General features: G+C 39.7%; 1 protein-coding gene across 3 annotated transcripts in view; it reads left to right on the forward strand.

Moving 5' to 3' along the window:
- Positions 1–23,576, forward strand: part of elfn1a (extracellular leucine-rich repeat and fibronectin type III domain containing 1a) — a 280,911-nt gene that overhangs the window by 191,814 nt on the left and 65,521 nt on the right. For all 3 annotated transcript variants that reach the window (XM_061982027.2, XM_061982026.2, XM_072916012.1), the window contains one exon: positions 4,380–4,459. The gene's annotated coding sequence lies outside the window, so the exon portion shown is untranslated. The remainder of the gene's footprint in view (positions 1–4,379; positions 4,460–23,576) is intronic.

The raw sequence follows: 23,576 nt of genomic DNA on the forward strand, positions 1-23,576 counted from the left end.
CCTCTATATAGTATGTGGAGCTGTCTGCTGTTTTTGAGGACATATGCAACAACCTTGCAAAGATACTCTTTATACAGTATGTGGAGCGTTCTGCTGTTTTATGGACCTATTGCAAGAGCCTTGCAAAGATCCTCTACACCAGTGGTCCCCAACCACCGGGCCGCGGCCCGGTACCGGTCCGTTTATCGATTGGTACCGGGCCGCACAAGAAATAAAAAATAAAAAATAAATATATATATATTTTTTAATTTATTTTATTTGTATTAAATCAACATAAGAAACACAATTTATACATTATACATCAATATAGATCAATACAGTCTGCAGGGATACAGTCCGTAAGCACACATGATTGTATTTCTTTATGACAGAAAAATATATATATAGATAAATGTTCCACGGACCCTCCCGGTCCGTGGAACAAATTCTCAAGCGTTGACCGGTCCTCAGCTACAAAAATGTTGGGGACCACTGCTCTACACAGTACATGGAGCTGTCTGCTGTTTTTAAGGACCTACTGCAACAACCTTGCAAAGATCCTCTTTATAGTATGTGGAGTTGTCTGCTGTTTTAAGGACATATGCAGCAACCTTGCAAAGATCCTCTCTATACAGTATGTGGAGCTGTCTGCTGTTTTTAAGGACCTACTGCAACAACCTTGCAAAGATCCTCTATACAGTATGTGGAGCTGTTGGCTGTTTTAAGGACATATGCAGCAACCTTGCAAAGATCCTCTCTATATAATATGTTTAGCATTCTGCTGTTTAAGGACCTACTGAAACAACCTTGCAAAGATCCTCTATACAGTGCATGGAGCTGTCTGCTGTTTTTAAGGACTAACTGCAACAACCTTGCAAAGATCCTCTTTATACAGTACATGGTGCTGTCTGCTGTTTAAGGACCTGCTGCAACAACTTTGCAAAGATCCTCTATACAGTATGTGGAACTGTCTGCTGTTTTTAAGGACCAACTTCAACAACCTTGCAGAGATCCTCCATACAGTACATGGAGCTGTCTGCTGTTTTTAAGGACATATGCAATAACCTTGCAAAGATCCTCTCTATACAGTACATGGAGGTGTCTGCTGTTTTTGAGGACTTACTGCAACAACCTTGCAAAGATCCTCTATACAGTATGTGGAGCTGTATGCTGTTTTTAAGGACCTACTGCAACAACCTTGCAAAGATCCGCCATTGTGATGTGCCGCGCCACATGTAGCCGCCATTATGATGTGCAGTGCTGTTTTTAAATGACCGCAAGTCTTGAACTATAGAACGTATTTCAATGGTTGGAATCTGCGCTTTTAGGTGTTATATAAAAGTTATTACGGTAATCTACATCACAGCTGCTCAGACCAGGAACAAAGCAAAGTGGGCGGGGTTGGTTTTCAGAAACGCATGTGTCAGAAACAGAAGCAGATTTTTATAACAGATTTCTGCATAAAAGTGATAATATATCATATTGTAGGTGTTTATTACACTTTGCATTCATATTTTGCTGTTTGTTACATTTTTGTCCATGGAGGAGCTGGTCTGAGAAGTAAAATATGTTCATATGTTGTTAATATTCAGTGTTTTATTGATCATAGTTAATATTGTAAATCCCACTTTATTTAGTTTAATGTATATTTTGGGTGTCCCGTTCAGTAAAAAAATGTAAAATTCCTTTTTTTTTTTTTGAGGTGGTCTGTCATAACGTTTTTAGAACTCTATCGGACATTGTGACTTTTGGTATTAGTGTTCCTGAAAAAAAACGGACCCAAACACACATACTGTACAGCAGATTTTTTACAGCTAAATGTGTATATATCTGTGGAGGGGGGCGTGGTCTGCGGGTCTGCCGCGGAGCGGGGTGTGTAAGGACCGGCCTCGAAGCCAGCGGCAGGCATACTTGCCAAGCTTGAGACCTCCGAATTCGGGACATGGGGGCGGAGGGGCATAACTCTTCCCCTTCGAGCTGTCCTGGATGAAATGAAATTATTTTTTTCCAATCATTTTGGAACTCGCAAGCGTATTTCTTCTTCTTACTCGTCGTCGCCATGTCTCTTCTTCGTTCTTCTGCTTTGTCTCCTTCTTGTTGTGTGCGCAGTTGTGCGTTGAGCTCCAAAAGCCGTAGATGTTATTGTAGCGTCCCGGAAGAGTTAGTGCTGCAAGGGGTTCTGGGTATTTGTTCTGTTGTGTTTATGTTGTTATATTGTGTTACGGTGCGGATGTTGTCCCGAAATGCGTTTGTCATTCTTGTTTGGTGTGGGTTCTGTTGCGTTTGGACCAGTTGTTCCTCCCAGGGAATTCAAGCGGCTGGTCGCTCCCAAGCTCTTTATGACAGTACAGCTGAGTAGAAGAACCACCAGAGACAGAATAGGTATTTTGTAATTTTATCTCCAAAGCTTTGGAAATATAATGAGACCAGTCCAGCATAGAACATTCAACCTTCTCTTCTATAAAGTGTCTCTCCCTCCCACCCTCGTTGTCTTGTCTCTCTTTCTCGCCCAAACACATGCCCATTGTCCTCCTCAGCTGGACACAGGAACAGATAAGGAAAAGGAGTATCTCTCCTCCTTACATTCCAAAGTCAAGGTTAGCACACAGTATTTGCAGACAACCAAAATACCACAATTGGAAGAAGAACACTAGCTGTTGTGTAATATGATTATGAAAATAAATAAGTATCACTTAAATACGGATATATGTAAATATCTGCCTCTGACAGTTCACAGTTTGGCGCATATTTGTACCCTCAGTGTGACCTGTATGGCTGTTGACTAAGAATGCCTTGCATCCACTTGTGTGTGTGTGCTTGAAATTAACCGTGTCATTAAACCAGTTTAAATATCATACAACGTGTCAGCATTTCTTGACATCTTCGAGTAAAGACCACTGTTTAACCCGTTCAACGCTACATCATTATGTGACTGGGCCGGCACGCTGTTTATATGGAGGAAAAGCGGACGCCTGGACAGAATGCGGCTGTTAAGGGGTGAAGGTTTCAGGGGAGAGAGGACGCTAAAGGCAGTGCCTTTAAGGCACGCCCCCAATATTGTTGTCCGGGTGGAAATCGGGAGAAATTTAGGAGAATGATTGCCCCGGGAGATTTTTGGGAGGGGCACTGAAATCGAGAAGTCTCCCGGGAAAATCGGGAGTGTTGGCAAGTATGGCGGCAGGTGAGTGGATTGCCCAGCTGGGGCTAGGTGACGCCCTTATTAGCAGCAGCCGGACCGAGACACGAGGTTGGAGTTGGAGCCAAGGAGAGTGACACGCAAAGAGACACAAAAAGCAGAGACCCAGGCACATTTTTTCAAAATATTTGCCCAGCTCTGCACTAAATGGTAATGAACCCTCCTGATTGACAATCAGGAGCAGGTGAGGAAGCAACACTTTGAACAGAGGTGACGTACATACAGAAAGCGTAACACAATGTGTCAAAATATGTAAAATTAGAGCGCAGACAGGAAAAACAAACCAAAATACAAAAAAAAAGTCCTGTTTTTAAGGATATTCGTGTGAAAGATCCTCTATATCTTTACTCCAGTATAAAATGGATTCTCACACTCTTTGGCGTGTAGCCGATGCACTTCAACAGGTGGAGACGATAAGGGAGGGCTTGATATCGGATTTATTAGTAGATGTGTTACTTTTTGGGAAGAAGTCAAAGAGTGTGTTTTGTTTGATGCAGATAAGGTTAATGAGGCAGCTGCATTTGTGGACAAAAACATGTCTTGAAGGAAATGAAATCTTGCAGGAGCTCCCAAACGTAAACTATTGTAACCCAGGGTCTTTTTGGATGTCGTGAAAGTTTCGCAGAAAAACTCAAGAGGCACTTTGTTATCGTCAACAGTCTCATTTCTCGTCTCTTTTTCCCACCAGTCACACACTCACAGTAATAGCCCCACACGTCACATTCGGTCCAACTGTGCCAACATCAGAAAAATGGCTTATACTAAAATAAATGCTGATTAGTGGGTTTTTTTATCATTATATGCAGCTTGAATGATAGGAGGGCCCCAATGGGTATGTTTGCCTCGGGGCCCCCAAACGACTTAATGCGCTCCTGTGCCAAACTTTACAGCTCATGAGGGGAAGGAAAGTTGTCAGAAACTTCGTTAAGATAACTTCAGTTATGTGTTCATTATTAAGGAGGTATATATACATATATATATATATATATATATATATATATATATATATATATATATATATATATATATATATATGTATATATATATATATATATATATATATATATATATATATATATATATATATATATATATGCATATATATATATATATATATATATATATATATATATATATATATATATTTGACAACACGTTATTTTTGACAGCCCTAATTTCAACATTCTGTATGTTTGTGCTCCAGGGTCCACATCCGTCCAGCTGAGGGGACATCAGGCATGCTATGGTCCATCGAGGACTTCCAAGCGACAGATTACCTGACAGGTAAATGTGAGCATATGGTAAACAACAACAACAACAACCCCACCCTCAAGTGTTGCCCCCTCCCATTTAAGCGGATGACAGAGAATCCTGGGTTAATCCTGTGGTCAATACACACGACAAGTACAGCGTGGCGTCCTGCTGTGATGTGTGTGAGTGTGTGTGTGTGTGTGTGTGTGTGTGTGTGTGTGTGTGTGTGTGTGTGTGTGCAGTAAATACACCTTAAAAGATGCTAAAAAGGGCTAAATTTATTAAATGTATACGACTGCAGCAACACTATAAAGTCTCTTTTCTACCGTTGCTTGCAGCTTTCTTGCCGGAGGCCTGCAGACGGTGAATGCAAATTCTTGTTTTAAAAATTAACTGCTCTTCTGCGCAGAAGGTCAAACACCGAGGATGAATGGATAACCTTGTAATGGCTGCATAATACTGCCGAAAAAAGGAACGCAGAAACAATTACATCATAAAAAAAATTAAATTAGGAAAAAATGTTAGTTACTTGACCTGTTTAAGTTATTGTAGTAACTATTTCTATTAATTGTGTTTATTTGCTATACCGTACATTTATAATACTTCTTAAAAGTGGTGATTTTTATTGTGATGTTATTATACAGTACAGGCCAAAAGTTTGGACACACCTACTCATTCAATGCGTTTTCTTTATTTACATGACTATTTACATTGTAGATTGTCACTGAAGGCATCAAAACTATGAATGAACACATGTGGAGTTATTACTGCTTAGGCTTCATATTGCGCCACACATTTTCAATGGGAGACAGGTCTGGACTACAGGCAGGCCAGTCTAGTACCCGCACTCTTTTACTATGAAGCCACGTTGATGTAACACGTGGCTTGGCATTGTCTTGCTGAAATAAGCAGGGGCGTTCATGGTAACGTTGCTTGGATGGCAACATATGTTGCTCCAAAACCTGTATGTACCTTTCAGCATTAATGGTGCCTTCACAGATGTGTAAGTTACCCATGCCTTGGGCACTAATACACCCCCATACCATCACACATGCTGGCTTTTACACTTTGCGCCTATAACAGTCCGGATAGTTATTTTCCTCTTTGTTCACACGACGTCCACTGTTTCCAAAAACAATTTGAAATGTGGACTCGTCAGACCACAGAACACTTTTCCACTTTACATAAGTCCATCTTAGATGAGCTCGGGCTCCGGGTGTTGTTGATAAATGGCTTTCGCTTTGCATAGTAGAGTTTTAACTTGCACTTACAGATGTACCGACGAACTGTAGTTACTGACAGTGGTTTTCTGAAGTGTTCCTGAGCCCATGTGGTGATATCCTTTACACACTGATGTCGCTTTTTAATGCCGCCTGAGGAATCGAAGCTCTCGGGCATTTAATGTTACCTGCAGTGATTTCTCCAGATTCTCTGAACCTTTTGATGATATTACGGACCATAGATGGTGAAATCCCTAAATTTCTTGCAAAAGCTGGTTGAGATAAATACTGATAAAGTTGAGGAATGCTCATCAAACACTTATTTGGAACATCCCACAGGTGAACAGGGAACAGGTGGGTGCCATGATTGGGTATAAAAGTAGATTCCATGAAATGCTCAGTCATTCACAAACAAGGATGGGGCGATGGTCACCACTTTGTCAACAAATGCGTGAGCAAATTGTTGAACAGTTTAAGAAAAACCTTTCTCAACCAGCTATTGCAAAGAATTTAGGGATTTCACCATCTACGGTCCGTAATGTCATCAAAGGGTTCAGAGAATCTGGAGAAATCACTGCACGTAAGCAGCTAAGCCCGTGACCTTCGATCCCTCAGGCTGTACTGCATCAACAAGCGACATCAGTGTGTAAAGGATATCACCACATAGGCTCAGGAACACTTCAGAAACCCACTGTCAGTAACTACAGTTGGTCGCTACATCTGTAAGTGCAAGTTAAAACTCTCCTATGCAAGGCGGAAACCTTTTATCAACAACACCCAGAAACGCCGTCGGCTTCGCTGGGCTTGAGCTCATCTAAGATGGACTGATATAAAGTGGAAAAGTATTCTGTGGTCTGACGAGTCCACATTTCAAATTGTTTTTGGGAACTGTGGACGTCGTGTCCTCCGCAACAAAGAGGAAAAGAACCATCCGGATTGTTATAGGCGTAAAGTTGAAAAGCCAGCATCTGTGATGGTATGGGGGTGTATTAGTGCCCAAGACATGGGTAACTTACACATCTGTGAAGGCACCATTAATGCTGAAAGGTACATACAGGTTTTGGAGCAACACATGTTGCCTTCCAAGCAACGTTACCATGGACGCCCCTGCTTATTTCAGCAAGACAATGCCAAGCCACGTGTTACATCAACGTGGCTTCATAGTAAATAGTACATCAAGCAAGAATGGGAAAGAATTCCACCTGAGAAGCTTCAAAAATGTGTCTCCTCAGTTCCCAAACGTTTACGGAGTGTTGTTAAAAGGAAAGGCCATGTAACACAGTGGTGAACATGCCCTTTCCCAACTACTTTGGCACATGTTGCAGCCATGAAATTCTAAGTTAATTATTATTTGCAAAAAAAAATAAAGTTTATGAGTTTGAACATCAAATATCTTGTCTTTGTAGTGCATTCAAACGATAAATTGTCTAGTCAGCATTATCATGACATGTAGCTTTTTAAGAGTCGTGGTGTCGGTGTCGTGAAATGCTGAGAACTGGCAGGAAGTGATGTCATTTGAAGGCCGAACTGAGTTAAAAAAAAACAAAGTTTATGATGGATTTCCCACCATTAAAAAATTCACAAAGATACGCCTGATGAGATTAAAACGGTGCTGACATCCATCCTCCCACCCCCGTGCAGACCTCGAAGCAGTTAATTGTCTTGTTAAAAAGATAAAGCTCCATAAAACCAGGCCTTGTGTTCACCCCCAGCACAACTTTAGTGCCCTCGACGCATGAATCATCATTGACTCACTTTCGGGAACCGCAACAACCTTGCTTCCTAAATGACTCACGCCGCTACGCCGCTAATCCGTCATGGAGTGGATCCGGTCCGTACCCGCACAGTAATCGCATCTCCTCATATTTTTTTCGTGATAAGACGTTATCGCCGCTGCGCGACCCCGGCCAGAATGTACGGCGTTTTTAATTTGCCCACAAATGGGAGACAATAGCAGCCTGGAGCATAAGTGTGATTAACAAAGCTGTGCATGGAATAGTACAGATGTGTTGCAGTCTGCATTATAATGATCAAATATCATCACCATCATGCAAATGAGCAGACGCCCACTGAAAGATGGCATAAAAGCGCTATGTTAACACGAGACAAAGATCTTCTATATACGACAGGAGTGCTGCTCTTTTTTAAAAGAATGTACGACAAACAAATCAGAAGATCTTCTATACAACAGGAGGGCTATGTTGTTTTTAAAGAAGCTACTGTAAAAAAAACAACTCTAAATGAGAGTAGTGGTCTGCTGTTTTTTTTTATCTGCAAAAACACGTGTCAAAGATCCTTTAAATAACAGCAAATATGTTTTTCAAGACAAACTGCAAAAACACTGGTCAAAGATTTAAGGACCCATTGCGAAAACAGCAGTCAAAACACTTATAAATGACATAAGTGCTCTACTGCTCTGAAAACATTCCAGCTGAAGATCCTTTATATAACAGGAGTTTTCTGTTGTTTTTAAGAATATGCAAAAATACAAGTACAAAGGTTTTCTATTTTTCCCGTTAAGGGCGATGCTTCAAAACAGCAAAGTAGGGCTCTGTTTACTTTTAAAGACCTAAAAATTTTGTTTTTTTTAAGTCCTCTATATAAGGGAAGTTGGCTGCTGTTTTTAAGCAACTACTACAAAAATGTTAAAAAAAGATCCTCCAAATGAGAGGAGCTGTCTGACTGGCATTTTTTGCTGTAGATGCTTTAAAACAACAAAGTAGGGCTCTGTTTACTTCTAAAGACCTAATTTTTTTTTTTTTTTTAGTCCTCTATATGAGGGGAGTTGGCTGCTGTTTTTAAGCATCTACTACAAAAACGTTGAAAAAGATCCTCCAGATGAGAGGAGCTGTCTGAGAGGCATTTTTTGCAGATGCTTTGAAACAGCAAAGTAGGGCCCTGTTAACTTTTAAAGATCTAAAATATTTGTTTTTTTAGTCCTCTATATAAGGGGAGTTGGCTGCTGTTTTTAAGCATCTACTACAAAAATGTTAAAAAAAAGATCCTCCAAATGAGAGGAGCAGTCTGACTGGCATGTTTTGCTGTAGATGCTTTAAAATAACAAAGTAGGGCTCTGTTTACTTTTAAAGACCTACATTTTTTTTTATTCCTCTATATAAGGGGAGTTGGCTGCTGTTTTTAAGCATCTACTACAAAAATGTTGAAAAAGATCCTCCAAATGAGAGGAGCTGTCTGACTGGCATTTTTTGCTGTAGATGCTTTAAAACAACAAAGTAGGGCTCTGTTTACTTTTAAAGACCTAAAAATTTTGTTTTTTTTAAGTCCTCTATATAAGAGGAGTTGGCTGCTGTTTTTAAGCATCTACTACAGAAATGTTAAAAAAAAGATCCTCCAAATGAGAGGAGCTGTCTGAGAGGCATTTTTTGCAGATGCTTTGAAACAGCAAAGTAGGGCTCTGTTTACTTTTAAAGACCTAAAATTTTTGTTTTTTTTAAGTCCTCTATATAAGGAGAGTTGGCTGCTGTTTTTAAGCATCTTCTACAAAAACGTTAAAAAAAGATTCTCCATATGAGAGGAGCTGTCTGACTGGCATTTTTTTGCTGTAGATGCTTTAAAACAACAAAGTAGGGCTCTGTTTACTTCTAAAGACCTAACATTTTTGTTTTTTTTAGTCCTCTATATAAGAGGAGTTGGCTGCTGTTTTTAAGCATCTACTACAGAAATGTTAAAAAAAAGATCCTCCAAATGAGAGGAGCTGTCTGACTGGCATGTTTTGCTGTAGATGCTTTAAAACAACAAAGTAGGGCTCCGTTTACTTTTAAAGACCTAATTTTTTTTTTTTTTTTTTTTTTTTTTTAGTCCTCTATATGAGGGGAGTTGGCTGCTGTTTTTAAGCATCTAGTACAAAAACGTTAAAAAGATCCTCCAAATGAGAGGAGCTGTCTGAGAGGCATTTTTTGCAGATGCTTTGAAACAGCAAAGTAGGGCTCTGTTTACTTTTAAAGACCTACAATTTTTAGTTTTTTTTTAGTCCTCTATATAAGGGGAGTTGGCTGCTGTTTTTAAGCATATACTACAAAAACGTTAAAAAATATCCTCCAAATGAGAGGAGCTGTCTTACTGGCATTTTTCGCTGTAGATGCTTTAAAACAACAAAGTAGGGCTCTGTTTACTTTTAAAGACCTAATTTTTTTTTTCTTTTAGTCCTCTATATAAGGGGAGTTGGCTGCTGTTTTTAAGCATCTACTACAAAAACGTTAAAAAAGATCCTCCAAATGAGAGGAGCTGTCTGAGAGGCATTTTTTGCAGATGCTTTGAAACAGCAAAGTAGGGCTCTGTTTACTTTTAAAGACCTACAATTTTTGTTTTTTTAGTCCTCTATATAAGGGGAGTTGGCTGCTGTTTTTAAGCATCTATTACAAAAATGTTAAAAAAGATCCTCCAAATGAGAGGAGCTGTCTGACTGGCATTTTTTGCTGTAGATGCTTTAAAACAACAAAGTAGGGCTCCGTTTACTTTTAAAGACCTAATTTTTTTTTTTTTTTTTTTTTTAGTCCTCTATATGAGGGGAGTTGGCTGCTGTTTTTAAGCATCTAGTACAAAAACGTTAAAAAGATCCTCCAAATGAGAGGAGCTGTCTGAGAGGCATTTTTTGCAGATGCTTTGAAACAGCAAAGTAGGGCTCTGTTTACTTTTAAAGACCTACAATTTTTTGTTTTTTTTTAGTCCTCTATATAAGGGGAGTTGGCTGCTGTTTTTAAGCATATACTACAAAAACGTTAAAAAATATCCTCCAAATGAGAGGAGCTGTCTTACTGGCATTTTTCGCTGTAGATGCTTTAAAACAACAAAGTAGGGCTCTGTTTACTTTTAAAGACCTAATTTTTTTTTTTTTTTAGTCCTCTATATAAGGGGAGTTGGCTGCTGTTTTTAAGCATCTACTACAAAAACGTTAAAAAAGATCCTCCAAATGAGAGGAGCTGTCTGAGAGGCATTTTTTGCAGATGCTTTGAAACAGCAAAGTAGGGCTCTGTTTACTTTTAAAGACCTACAATTTTTGTTTTTTTAGTCCTCTATATAAGGGGAGTTGGCTGCTGTTTTTAAGCATCTATTACAAAAATGTTAAAAAAGATCCTCCAAATGAGAGGAGCTGTGTGACTGGCATTTTTTGCTGTAGATGCTTTAAAACAACAAAGTAGGGCTCTGTTTACTTCTAAAGACCTTTTTTTTTTTTTTTAGTCCTCTATATGAGGGGAGTTGGCTGCTGTTTTTAAGCATCTACTACAAAAACGTTAAAAAAAGATTCTCCATATGAGAGGAGCTGTCTGAGAGGCATTTTTTGCAGATGCTTTGAAACAGCAAAGTAGGGCTCTGTTTACTTTTAAAGACCTACAATTTTTTGTTTTTTTAGTCCTCCATATAAGGGGAGTTGGCTGCTGTTTTTAAGCATCTACTACAAAAACGTTAAAAAGATCCTCCAAATGAGAGGAGCTGTCTTACTGGTATTTTTTGCTGTAGATGCTTTAAAACAGCAAAGTAGGGCTCCGTTTACTTTTAAAGACCTAACATTTTTGTTTTTTTTAGTCCTCTATATAAGAGGAATTGGCTGCTGTTTTTAAGCATCTACTACAAAAACGTTAAAAAAAGATTCTCCAAATGAGAGGAGCTGTCTGACTAGCATTTTTTTGCTGTAGATGCTTTAAAACAACAAAGTAGGTCTCTGTTTACTTCTAAAGACCTAACATTTTTGTTTTTTTTAGTCCTCTATATAAGAGGAGTTGGCTGCTGTTTTTAAGCATCTACTACAGAAATGTTAAAAAAAAGATCCTCCAAATGAGAGGAGCTGTCTGACTGGCATTTTTTGCTGTAGATGCTTTAAAACAACAAAGTAGGGCTCTGTTTACTTCTAAAGACCTACATTTTTTGTTTTTTTTAGTCCTCTATATAAGGGGAGTTGGCTGCTGTTTTTAAGCATCTACTACAAAAACGTTAAACAATATCCTCCAAATGCGGGGAGCTGTCTGACTGCCATTTTTTGCTGTAGATGCTTTAAAACAACAAAGTAGGGCTCTGTTTACTTCTAAAGACCTAAAACTTTTGTTTTTTTTAGTCCTCTATATAAGAGGAGTTGGCTGCTGTTTTTAAGCATCTACTACAAAAACGTTAAACAGATCCTCCAAATGAGAGGAGCTGTCTGAGAGGCATTTTTTGCAGATGCTTTGAAACAGCAAAGTAGGGCTCTGTTTACTTTTAAAGACCTTTTTTTTTTTTTCTTTAGTCCTTTATATGAGGGGAGTTGGCTGCTGTTTTTAAGCATCTACTACAAAAATGTTAAAAAAGATCCTCCAAATGAGAGGAGCTGTCTGACTGGCATGCTGGCATGTTTTGCTGTAGATGCTTTGAAACAGCAAAGTAGGGCTCTGTTTACTTTTAAAGACCTACATTTTTTTTTTTAAGTCCTCTATATAAGGAGAGTTGGCTGCTGTTTTTAAGCATCTACTACAAAAACGTTAAAAAAAATCCTCCAAATGAGAGGAGCTGTCTTACTGGTAATTTTTGCTGTAGATGCGTTAGAACAGCAAAGTAGGGCTCCGTTTACTTTTAAAGACCTATTTTTTTTTTTTTTTTTTTTAGTCCTCTATATGAGGGGAGTTGGCTGCTGTTTTTAAGCATCTAGTACAAAAACGTTAAAAAGATCCTCCAAATGAGAGGAGCTGTCTGACTGGCATTTTTTGCTGTAGATGCTTTAAAACAACAAAGTAGGGCTCTGTTTACTTCTAAAGACCTAAAATTTTTGTTTTTTTTTAGTCCTCTATATAAGAGGAGTTGGCTGCTGTTTTTAAGCATCTACTACAAAAACGTTAAAAAAGATCCTCCAAATGAGAGGAGCTGTCTGACTGGCATGCTGGCATGTTTTGCTGTAGATGCTTTAAAACAGCAAAGTAGGGCTCTAGAACAAAGATGATCTATTTTCCCCTTAGGGGCGATGGACGGCTGAGTAGCGCTTATACAGCAGCAGCCGGCCTCCGTAGCTCCCACTCCCTCCCCTCTGTTGCAAGTTTTGTTGATTCTATGTAACTTGTCTATGTGTGCTATGGCTATGAGTTTTTTTCCCCTTGGCCTCAGTCTGGACCCCCTCCCTGGAGTCCAGCCTTTGACTGAATATTTGTAATGATATTTTGCAAAAACATTGTCAAATATCCTCTATAATGGAAACAATGCTGTTTTGTATAAATATATTGCAAAAATGTAGTCAAAGATCCTCTATAATAGAGACACTGCCGTTTTTTTAAGAATCTACTGCAGACATGGTAGGGGAGAGTGTTAATTTTAACAATCTATTGCAAATTAATAAATGTATTTTTTATTCATAATGCACTTTTTATTTGACACCAACTCCCAAACTGCTACATATTAATATACATTGAAAAACAGATTTTAAAAAATAAATAAAAAATGCATAAAATACATCACACGACATACGGATTAAAATTAACTGAAAGCTTGTCTAAAAAGGTAGGTCTTTATTCGAAATCCTTAAAAATGGGATGACTGCTGTTTTTAACAATCTATTGCAAACATGCCAGTCAAAGATCCTCTATATAACAGGAGTTTTCTTTTGTTTTTAAGAATGTGCAATAACACAAGTACAAAGGTGATCTATTTTCCCCTTAGGGCCAATGGACGGCTTAATAGCGCTTATACAACAGCAGTCGGCCACTGTAGCACCCACTCCCTCCCCTCTGTTGCAAGTTTTGTTGATTCTACGTAACTTGTGTAAGTGTGCTATGGCTATGAGTTTTTTTTTCCCTTGGCCTCAGTCTGGACCCGCCTTTGACTGAATATGTTTTACTCAAGTCAAAGATCCCCTATAATGGAAACACTCTACCGTTTTTTGAAGAAGCTACTGCAAAAAAACAACTCTAAATGAGAGTAGTGGTCTGCTGTTTTTTTTAATCTGCAAAAACACGTGTCAAAGATCCTTTAAATAACAGCAAATATGTTTTTCAGGACAAACTGCAAAAACACTGGTGCAAGATTTAAGCACCAATTGCGAAAACAGCAGTCAAATCACTTCTAAATGACAGAAGCGCTCTACTGCTTTGAAAAAACTCTAGTCAAAGATCCTCTATAGAACAGGAGCTTTCTGTTGTTTTTAAGAATGTGCAAAAACACAAATACAAAGGTGACCTATTTTTCCCCTTAGGGGCGATGGACGGCTGAGTAGCGCTTATACAACAGCAGCCGGCCACTGTAGCTCCCACTCCCTCCCCTCTGTTAAATTTGTGTATATTATTTTCTTATTTTTGAACACTGACTTTTCACAGTGTATAGGAAGCGACCACGCTGGGCATATATCTGATCTTCAATGAACTCACTAATCCATCATTCGGTGGTCCTCACCTGGACCCACTTCCGGCCGGAGTTCAATGGATGGCCCCTCAGTAGAAGAGCAAACTGAATGGATTAGTGCAAAGAGCAGCATGGATTAGTTCAGACGTGGATCCCAGTGGAGCTTTCAGCTGGTCCCATAAAAAACCACATCAGTGTGCTTTGTCAAGTATTGAGTCCTGGGCTCATCAATGGAATTTAACCCTCCACACTGCGTAGTCTTCATCAATACTCCTTTATCATGTCATGGCTGCCCGATGAACATCACGAGTGTCCTTGCTCCAGCAGTAATGCCTGTAAGAGACGGCTGTGTTCCATCTAGTTCACACCTGGGAAAATTAAGCTTTTCAATCTGGCCCAAATATTTTTTTTAGATCTTTAAGATGTAAAGTGTAGCTGCCATTATAATGTGCAGTGATGTTTTCTAATGACCGTAAGTCTTCAACTATACAAAGTATTTCAATGGTTGGAATCTGCGCTTTTGCATGATGTACTAGTTACTATGGTAATCTACTTAGTTACTATGGTAATGTAATTAGTTACTATGGTAATCTAAGTCAGAGCAGCTCAGACGAGGCACCAAGCAGTGTGGGTGGGGAGCGTTCCCACAGAGTGTCGGCCTGAAATGCGGGTGTCAGGGACAGACGGGGAATTAGATTTTTACAACAATGTTCTAAAGCTTAGTGATGTATCAGATGTATCAGATTTTTTTTTTACCCTTCGCGTTCATATTTCGCTGTGTTTGTTGCATTTTTGTTGCGTTTCGCTTGATTGTGAAATATGTCGATGGAGAGGGGGTTTGACGTTCATATGTTGTCAATATTCAGTGTTTTATCGTTCGTAGGTAATATTGTAAATCCCACATTCTTTATTTTCATGTACATTCTGGGTGTCTCATTCAGTAAAAGTCCATTACGCTTTTTAAGGCGGCCTGTCATAACGTTTGTAAATAAATTAATAAATGATAAATGGGTTGTACTTGTATAGCGCTTTTCTACCTTCAAGGTACTCAAAGCGCTTTGACACTACTTCCACATTTACCCATTCACACACACATTCACACACTGATGGAGGGAGCTGCCATGCAAGGCGCTAACCAGCACCCATCAGGAGCAAGGGTGAAGTGTCTTGCTCAGGACACAACGGACATGACGAGGTTGGTACTAGGTGGGGATTGAACCAGGGACCCTCGGGTCGCGCACGGCCATTCTTCCACTGCGCCACGCCGCCCCCGAGCATGTAGCATTCAATCAGACATTATTGTGAGGTTTTGGAGTAGCGTTCCTAAAAATAGGACCCAAGCACACATACCGTACAGAAGATTTTCACAGTTTATCACCAGTTGTGATATAAATCTTCTGTACTGTATTTATATCCATCCATCCATCCATCTTCTTCCGCTTATCCGAGGTCGGGTCGCGGGGGCAGCAGCCTAAGCAGGGAAGCCCAGACTTTCCTCTCCCCAGCCACTTCGTCCAGCTCTTCCCGGGGGGTCCCGAGGCGTTCCCAGGCCAGCCGGGTGCCAACGTGTCCTGGGTCTTCCCCGTGGCCTCCTACCGGTTGGACGTGCCCTAAACACCTCCCGAGGGAGGCGTTCGGGTGGCATCCTGACCAGATGCCCGAACCACCTCATCTGGCTCCTCTCGATGTGGAGGAGCAGCGGCTTTACTTTGAGCTCCCCCCGGATGACAGAGCTTCTCACCCTATCTCTAAGGGAGAGCCCCGCCACCCGGCGGAGGAAACTTATTTCGGCCGCTTGTACCCGTGATCTTGTTCTGTCGGTCATAACCCAAAGCTCATGACCATAGGTGAGGATGGGAACGTAGATCAACCGGTAAATTGAGAGCTTTGCCTTCCGGCTCAGCTCCTTCTTCACCACAACGGATCGATACAGCGTCCGCATTACTGAAGACGCCGCACCGATCCGCCTGTCGATCTCACGATCCACTCTTCCCCCACTCGTGAACAAGACTCCGAGGTACTTGAACTCCTCCACTTGGGGCAGGGTCTCCTCCCCAACCCGGAGATGGCACTCCACCCTTTTCCGGGCGAGAACCACGGACTCGGACTTGGAGGTGCTGATTCTCATCCCAGTCGCTTCACACTCGGCTGCGAACCGATCCAGTGAGAGCTGAAGATCCCGGCCAGATGAAGCCATCAGGACCACATCATCCGCAAAAAGCAGAGACCTAATCCTGCAGCCACCAAACTGGAACCCCTCAACGCCTTGACTGCGCCTAGAAATTCTGTCCATAAAAGTTATGAACAGAATTGGTGACAAAGGGCAGCCTTGGCGGAGTCCAACCCTCACTGGAAACGTGTCCGACCTACTGCCGGCAATGCGGACCAAGCTCTGACACTGATCATACAGGGAGCGAACAGCCACAATCAGACAGTCCGATACCCCATACTCTCTGAGCACTCCCCACAGGACTTCCCAAGGGACACGGTCGAATGCCTTCTCCAAGTCCACAAAGCACATGTAGACTGATTGGGCAAACTCCCATGCACCCTCAAGGACCCTGCCGAGAGTATAGAGCTGGTCCACAGTTCCACGACCAGGACGAAAACCACACTGTTCCTCCTGAATCCGAGGTTCGACTATCCGGCGTAGCCTCCTCTCCAGTACACCTGAATAGACCTTACCGGGAAGGCTGAGGAGTGTGATCCCACGATAGTTAGAACACACCCTCCGGTTCCCCTTCTTGCCAATCCAGAGGTACCGCCTCCGAGATTGAACCCTTCTGATTAAATGTTGACCAACGAGTTTTAATTACTGCTCCGGTTTGGATTTTATGTGCCGTCAAAGTCGGTCCCGTCCATCGCTGCTTGCAGCTTTAATTTTACTTGTTTTGGAAAGTCTTGACAAGCTGAATTTTCTTGTTCTATTGGCAGATAATTTAGGCCGAATTTTCCGGGAGACTCCCGAAATTCAGCGCCTCTCCCGAAAACCTCCCGGGACAAATATTCTCCCAAAAATCTCCCTATTTTCAGCCGGAGCTGGAAGCCACGCCCCCTCCAGCTCCATGCGGACCTGAGTGAGGACAGCCTTTTTTCATGACGGGAGGACAACAGGGTGACAAGAACTAAATCATCCAGACTAGAGACAAATTGTATTATTATGTTTATTTTACCTAAAAATAAATATATTTATTAATTAAAAAAAATTAAAAAAAATAAATACATTTTTACTATATTTTGCTAAAAACATCAAAATTAATCGTATTTTTATGTGTATTTTTTCGTGACTCCTTATTACATCTAACCATAGAATTATACATTAAAATAAACATATTTGAAATAATTTATTTTAAATTATCATAATAATTCATTTAAAATGACCATATTTAATTATTAAAATAATTGCTTGTTTATCAACAACTTTAGCATTTTATTCATTACATTTTGAAACTCTCAGAAGCCAAGTTATGTTATATTCCTTAATATTTATTTATGCAAGTTTGAAGTATCAATTATCTAAACACAGTTTTGTTTGCATATTTTCAGGATGTAGATCTCTCTCTCTCTCTCTCTCTCTCTCTCTCTCTCTCTCTCTCTCTCTCTCTCTCTCTCTCTCTCTCTCTCTCTCTCTCTCTCTCGCTATATATAAATATATATATATATAATGTCGGAGGCAGATGTTTACATATATCCGAATTTAAGTTGTACTTCTTCCATTTCTTTGTCATATTTGAAAACAGCTCGTCTTTTCCATTTATTCTCTTGATGCTCTGTCAGCAAGTATACTATGTGTGATAACCTTGAGTTCTTTGGAATGTGTTTGGACTAGCATTTTGTTTTGGCTACAGAGATGGGACGAGAGGGAGGGTGGTGGGATCGGGAAGACAGACCATTTTTGGGCGGCACGATAGAATGTTCTATGCTGGACTGGTCTCAAAAAATGTATATTGGCAAAGCTTTGAGAATATACAACAAAATACCTAATCTGTCTCTGGTGGTTTTTCAACTCAGCTTTAAGTGTCGGAAAGAACTTGGGAGCGAATTGTGACTTGAATTCCCTGGGAGGAACAACTGGTCCAAAACGCAACAATATATATATATATATATATATATATATATATATATATATATATATATATATATATATATATATATATATATATGTATGTGTGGGAAAAAAAATCACAAGACTATTTCATCTCTACAGGCCTGTTTCATGAGGGGGTTCCCTCAATCATCAGGAGATTTTGATGGGAGCATTCACATACCATGGTTTATATAGGGCACGGAGTGGGTGGGTACAGGCTGGCGTAGGGGCGTGGTGATTGGCTCATGTGTTTCCTAGGAGGTGTTTCCGTCTGTGGCGGCATGCTGTTACAATTTCGCTGCGCTTGTTGAGGGATGACAGGTCTGGACGGTAAATAATAAACAGTTTCTCTTTCAAGCATAGGTTGCATCTTTTATTACCACTATTGTAAGGTGTGCTGGATGCAAGAATTTGCCATGTTATTGAATATTCAACATTATGTAGGATTAACCGAGGGAGAGTTCAAAACCAGATGGAACAATCACAAGGCTTCTTTCAGGAACCAAAACCTGCGGAATACCACAGAACTCAGCAAACACATTTGGGACCTCAAAGACAATAATGTTGAATATTCAATAACATGGCAAATTCTTGCATCCAGCACACCTTACAATAGTGGTAATAAAAGATGCAACCTATGCTTGAAAGAGAAACTGTTTATTATTTACCGTCCAGACCTGTCATCCCTCAACAAGCGCAGCGAAATTGTAACAGCATGCCGCCACAGACGGAAACACCTCCTAGGTAACACATGAGCCAATCACCACGCCCCTACGCCAGCCTGTACCCACCCACTCTGTGCCCTATATAAACCATGGTATGTGAATGCTCCCATTAAAATCTCCTGATGATTGAGGGAACCTCCTCATGAAACAGGCCTGTAGAGATGAAATAGTCTTGTGATTTTTTTTCCCCACACATACATATATTGCGCTCTACTACGGTATCGAGCACTATTTTTTGGATAACCTTATTAAGACATATATATATATATATATATATATATATATATATATATAATATGTATGAAATACTTGACTTGGTGAATTCTAGCTGTCAATATACTCCTCCCCTCTTAACCACGCCCCCAAAACCACGCCCCGCCCCGCCCCACCCCCGACCACGCCCCCACCCTCCACCTCCCGAAATCGGAGGTCTCAAGGTTGGCAAGTATTGTATATATCGGTATCGGTTGATGTCGGAATCAGTAATTAAGAGTTGGACAATATCGGATATCGGCAAAAAAGACATTATCGGACATCTCTAATGACAGATCACAGTAATTTAGGTTTTTTTGGGGTTTTTTTTTGCAAGAAGTCCATTGTCGCTGTCCAACAAGTACAGTGAAATCTCCTATTGTGGCTCCAGATGTGTCTCCCAACAAGTGGTTGCTACTAATGCGTCCATAATCATAATCATGTGCAAACAGTCTGTTCATGAAGTGATGAAGACCTTTTACAGCATCTGGTTAAAAAGAGGCCGTTATGTCTTTACGGAGGATTTGTGTTCTTGATTAAACCTGCCATCAAGTGGCGTCATTTGCATCTTTTACGTAAATAATGGCGTATTTAGATGCCATCCGCCAGATGCCAGGCGGCGTGTATTACCTCTCACTCCTCCTCAAGCAACGTTTCCTCAGTTTTTGTTCAAAATCTGCACATCAAATACTCCTCCTTTTGCCGTCTGAGTGGGTTTTTTTTTTTTTTTTTTTTTTTTTTTTGGGGTGTAATAGAAAGCAGCAATAAAAATGCAAATTGTGATTCAATGCTATCAGAAGTCCCGCGTGTCAGAGGATCTCATCTAAAGTCCATTAGTATTTTCAGGATTTATGTTGCACCCCTGCACCCAAACAGGGATGAAAGTCCTCACAGCGGTGAATCAGTCAGCTGGTGATGAGATCTTAAGTCGCACAAAGAGAATTTTTACTGCTTTTCCCCCCCCTTCCTCCTCCCCCCCATGCTTACAGTCAAGTACCAGCTCTCCATTATGTCTTTTGGACCCTGAGGGGAACATGGCCTGTAAGAAACAATAACTGTCCTGTCAAGATGGAGACACTTTTATTTCTTAGCCACAAGGTGCTTGTTTTGTCTTTTTTTCCTTCTTCCATTTGCCCGCTGGCATTGGTTGTCATTCAGACTGTATTTCTTCATTTAGTCGACTTCCAGGGTTTTTATTTGCTGCCTCCTTCTTCATCTGGTATCGGACAAAAACCCACAAACAATTAGGGCCTGACGGTGTGCTGTAACCAGAAGGTTGTTTCAGCCAATTAGACGGGAAAAAAGTAATTTCCCTCTAAGGTGCGCGCCTGTGCAATTGCGCACTGCTCAAGCGTCCTCTGCGCACGGCAAATCTACGCCACGCACAAAATCAAATAACAAAAATAAGCACATAACAATTTTCGACACGACACGGAATGACAGAGAAAACGGTTTTCGTCATCCATCAGCAAAAATCAACAGGAAGTTGGCAATTCCCCCTTCAAAACAAAAGTTTAGTAAAAAAAAAATCTTTTTTTTTTTTTTTTAGCAATTTTAGCATTGCTATTAGAAAACCCAAAACCAGTGAAGTTGTCACGTTGTGTAAATGGTAATAAATAAAAAGAGAATACAATGATTTGCTAATCATTTTCAACCTATATTCAATTGAATAGACTGCAAAGACAAGATATTTAATGTTCCAACTGAGAAACTTCTTTTTTTTTTTGCAAATCATCATTAACTTAGAATTTTATGGCAGCACAGGGGCATTTTTACCACGGTGTTACATGGCCTTTCCTTTTAACAACACTCCATAAACATTTGGGAACTGAGGAGACCAATTTTTGAAGTTTTTAGGCTTCATATTGTGCCACACTCTTTTACTATGAAGCCACGCTGTTGTAGCACCTGGCTTGGCATTGTCTTGCTGAAATAAGCAGGGGCGTCCATGATAACGTTGCTTGGACGGCAACACATGTTGCTCCAAAACCTGTATGTACCTTTCAGCATTAATGGTGCCTTCACAGATGTGTAAGTTACCCATGACTTGGGCACTAATACACCCCCATACCATCACAGATGCTGGCTTTTGAACTTTGCCGTTAGAACAATCCGGATGTTTTTTTCCCCCTCTTTGTTCCGGAGGACACAACGTCCACAGTTTCCAAAAACAATTTGAAATGTGGACTCGTCAGACCACATTGACCAGTTGATAAATGGCTTTCGCTTTGCATGATAGAGTTTTAACTTGCACCTACAGATGTTACGACCAACTGTAGTTACTGACAGTGGTTTTCTGAAGTGTTCCTGAGCCCATGTGGTGATATCCTTTACACACTGATGTCGCTTTTTGATGCAGTACCGCCTGAGACATCCAAAGGTCACGGGCATTCAATGTTCCGTGCAGTGATTTCTTCAGATTCCCTGAACCTTTTGATGATATTACAGACCGTAGATGGTGAAATCCCTAAATTCCTTGCAATAGCTGGTTGAGAAATGTTGTTCTTAAACTGTTTGACGATTTGCTCAGGCATTTGTTGACAAAGTGGTGACCCTCGCCCCGTCCTTGTTTGTGAATGACTGAGCATTTCATGGAAGCTGCTTTTATACCCAATCATGGCACCCACCTGTTCCCAATTAACCCGTTCACCTGTGGGATGTTCCAAATAAGTGTTTGATGAGCATTCTCAGTCTTTTTTGCAACTTGTGCCAGCTTTTTTGAAACATGTTGCAGGCATCAAATTCCAAATGAGCTAATATTTGCATAAAATAACAACATTTTCCAGTTCGAACGTTAAGTATCTCGTCTTTGCAGTCTATTCAATTGAACATAAGTTGAAAAGGATTTGCAAATCATTGTATTCTGTTTTTATTTACCATTTACACAACGTGCCAACTTCACCGGTTTTGGGGTTTTGTACTTTCCTCGCACGGAAGTTGTCACACATGACTGGACTTCAACTCAAAGAGACAAAAAAAGTCAGGTAACTCAGTTACTCTCTATTTACACTGTCTTCCTCTAAAGCAGGGGTGTCAAACTCGTTTTCATTGAGGGCCACATCGCAGCTTTTTTTAAGTTAATTAAAATTATGCATGCGGGCATTAACCTGGGATTAATCAGATTTCGAATTGACCTGATTTAAAAATATATATAATTTGACAGCATTGATATAAATATGTATCAGTAATCACTAGAGATGTCCGATAATATCGGCCGGCTGATATTATCGGCCGATAAATGCTTTAAAATGTAATATCGGAAATTATTGGTATCGTTTTTTTTTTATCGGTATCGTTTTTTTTTTGTTTTTTTTTTTGTTTTTTTTTATTAAATCAACATAAAAAACACAAGATACACTTACAATTAGTGCACCAACCCAAAAAACCTCCCTCCCCCATTTACACTCATTCACACAAAAGGGTTGTTTCTTTCTGTTATTAATATTCTGGTAGGTTCCTACATTATATATCAATATATATCAATACAGTCTGCAAGGGATACAGTCCGTAAGCACACATGATTGTGCGTGCTGCTGGTCCACTAATAGTACTAACCTTTAACAGTTAATTTTACTCATTTTCATTAATTACTAGTTTTTATGTAACTGTTTTTATATTGTTTTACTCTTTTTTATTCAAGAAAATGTTTTTAATTTATTTATCTTATTTTATTTTATTATTTTTTTTAAAAAGAACCTTATCTTCACCATACCTGGTTGTCCAAATTAGGCATAATAACGTGTTAATTCCACGACTGTATATATCGGTATCGGTTGATATCGGTATTAGTAATTAAGAGTTGGACAATATTGGAATATCGGATATCGGCAAAAAAGCCATTATCGGACATCCCTAGTAAGAATTATACATTTAAATGAACTTAATCTGATTTAGATTTTAAAACACCAAACGGACTATTTTCACACCGTTATAATTGTTTTCCTTTTTGCTGCCTTTGAATAAATACCTAAAAAAAATCTTGAAAGAAATCTAATTATATTTTTAATTGATTAATTTTGCTATCATTATTACTTTTTTTTTTTGTTTGTTAAACTTTATTAATAGACTCATGTTAATCACCAAAGGGATACTAATTAATAATTTAAACTCTGTATTAGAGATGTCCAATAATATCGGCCTACCGATCTTATCGGCCGATAAATGCGTTAAAATGTAATATCGGAAATTATCGGTATCGTTTTTTTTATAATCGGTATCGTTTTTTATTTTATTTTTTTTGTTTTTTTTTAATTAAATCAACATAAAAAACACAAGATACACTTACAATTAGTGCACCAACCCAAAAAACCTCCCTCCCCCATTTACACTCATTCACACAAAAGGGTTGTTTCTTTCTGTTATTAATATTCTGGTAGGTTCCTACATTATATATCAATATATATCAATACAGTCTGCAAGGGATACAGTCCGTAAGCACACATGATTGTGCGTGCTGCTGGTCCACTAATAGTACTAACCTTTAACAGTTAATTTTACTCATTTTCATTAATTACTAGTTTCTATGTAACTGTTTTTATATTGTTTTACTCTTT

This window comes from Nerophis lumbriciformis, linkage group LG24, assembly GCF_033978685.3.
Source record: "Nerophis lumbriciformis linkage group LG24, RoL_Nlum_v2.1, whole genome shotgun sequence".
Taxonomy (NCBI): Eukaryota; Metazoa; Chordata; class Actinopteri; order Syngnathiformes; family Syngnathidae; genus Nerophis; species Nerophis lumbriciformis.